Source organism: Triticum urartu, chromosome 3A, assembly GCF_056163025.1.
Source record: "Triticum urartu cultivar PI428250 chromosome 3A, HENAU_Tu73, whole genome shotgun sequence".
NCBI lineage: Eukaryota > Viridiplantae > Streptophyta > Magnoliopsida > Poales > Poaceae > Triticum > Triticum urartu.
The window spans coordinates 297433509-297435679 of record NC_141875.1 but is presented as its reverse complement, the minus strand read 5'-3'; the positions used below and the strand labels follow the sequence as shown (position 1 = coordinate 297435679).

At 52.0% G+C, this 2171-nt stretch overlaps 1 pseudogene; it reads left to right on the top strand.

The window, feature by feature from the left end:
• The first annotated feature begins 470 nt into the window (after positions 1–470).
• Positions 471–1596, top strand: LOC147979498 (uncharacterized; annotated as a pseudogene).
• Positions 1597–2171: the final 575 nt, after the last annotated feature.

Below are 2171 nucleotides of genomic sequence, written 5' to 3'. Positions count from 1 at the left end.
AAGCTCTTCGCACCACCGGCAAAGCAACGCCGTGTTGTACTCCTCCACTCCCCCACCCCTTCAAGTGAAGAGGAAAGTCAGGCCACCGATGACGAGGAGGAAGACCCAGAAGAGCCAGACTACGCGACCGAGCATTCCACCACTTAGGCATCATTCGCAACCCAGATATACCCGTTAGTAACCCTTACGGTAGGATAGGTCGTGTACCCCTATGCGAAGTCGAGTCCTTGTAATGGTTCATATGAAACCATGTAGTATTGTGTTTGCTTTTGATGTGTTTGATGGACGTCGTACTTTCCTTCGGGAACTTGTAAGCGACTACATCACCCATTTGGATTTTAATGAATGTGTTTGGCCTTTTGGCCCTTGCATGAAAAAAATTAGTGTCATACCAACCCCCTTACTAGGCGTCCCATCTATATTGCTTTCCCCATCTTTCCCAATCATGAGACCTTGACCGCTCCAACAGGATGCCTGTTGTAACTCGTACTAGTACCTCTACCCAGCAGCAAGAAGCCGGAGAAGGAGCCAGTCAGGACCAAACCCAAGGACAAGCTCCACCACCGCCACCACCTCCAAACATGGACATGGCTCAGCTTCTCCAAGCCTTCCGAGAGGAACGCCAAGCCAACACTGCAGCCCTCCAGATGATTTCTCAAGCTGTCAATCGCCAGCCGGTGGGAAATGGCAATGGACGTTCCACGTTGGTGGAGTTCAAGAAGCATGCACCACCCACCTTCATCGAGACTGATGAACCCCTGGATGCAGACGACTGGGTCCGCACCATTGAGGATCTATTGGAACTAGTCGGATGCACTGAGGACCGTGAGAAGGTGGCATATGCTGCTCACTGTCTCGGGGGAACTACTAGAGCTTGGTGGGATGGATTCAAGGCCATGCATGCTGAGCAAAACATCACTTGGAATAACTTCAAGGCAGAATTCCGCAAGGCCCACATTCCTTCCGGAATCATGGCCATCAAGAAGCGTGAGTTCCGAGCCCTGCAGCAAGGTAGTAGCACTGTCAAGGAGTACATGCAGAAGTTCAGTGTTCTCTCAAGGTATGCCCCTGAAGATGTCAGCACTGATGCTGCCAAAAGGGAGCGCTTCATGGAAGGCCTTAACCAGACTCTGCAGTACTCGCTTGTTGTGTGTGACTGCCCGACCTTTCCTGATCTGGTGAACAAGGCACTCATGCTTGAAGACAAGCAACGTGCTTTGGATGATACTCGTAAGCGCAACATGATCAGCAAGGGTAGCTCCAGCAACCAGAAGCCTCGCCCGTGGCAGCCCGCCCCGGTCAAGCCAACCTATCAGCAGCCAAGAGCTCCTGCACCCCGCACCAACTATCCACCTCAGCAGTATGCCAACCCCAGGCCAGCTTACAACAACCCCAATAACAATGCCGGCATGAGCAGCCACCCCAACCAAGTCACTTGCTTTGGATGTGGTCAGCCAGGACACTACTCCAAGAATTGCCCCAACAAGAAGCCCGACACCCCGCGCCCCAATGTGCAGAACCCAGGACAAGGCCGTGGAATGCCACCAAGGAACCAAGCTCCCCGCAACCCGCCCAACAACGGCAAGGGTCGTGTGAATCATGTCACTGTAGAAGAAGCCCAGGAAGACCCGGACGTCGTGCTGGGTACGTTCCTTGTCAACTCAGCACCTGTAACTGTCTTGTTTGATTCTGGAGCCACGCATTCATTTGTCACCCAAAAGTTTGCATTAAAAAGTGGCATGACCCCTACACCCCTGAATAACCCTATGGTGGTACAAACCCCCGGAGCAGAGATGAGAGCCAAGATAGGATGTAAAGGAGTCGGGATTGTCATTAATGGGGTAGACTTCCAAGCAGACCTTATCATCTTAAGATCGCAAGGCTTGGATGTGATCTTAGGAATGGATTGGCTCATCAAGCACCAAGGCTTGTTAGATTGTGCCAATCGGACCGTCACTGTGACCAATGACCAAGGAGTCGAAGTTAAGTTTGCTCCCAACCCCTCCTCTGCTCAAGGTGCCCAAGTCAACTGTCTGTCAGAAGTTGGATTGGAGCAAGTGCCGGTAGTATGCAAATACCCCGATGTCTTTCCTAATGAGCTACCGGGAATGCCTCCTGACCGAGACATTGAGTTCATCATCGAGCTCATGCCCAGAGCAGGACCCATCTAT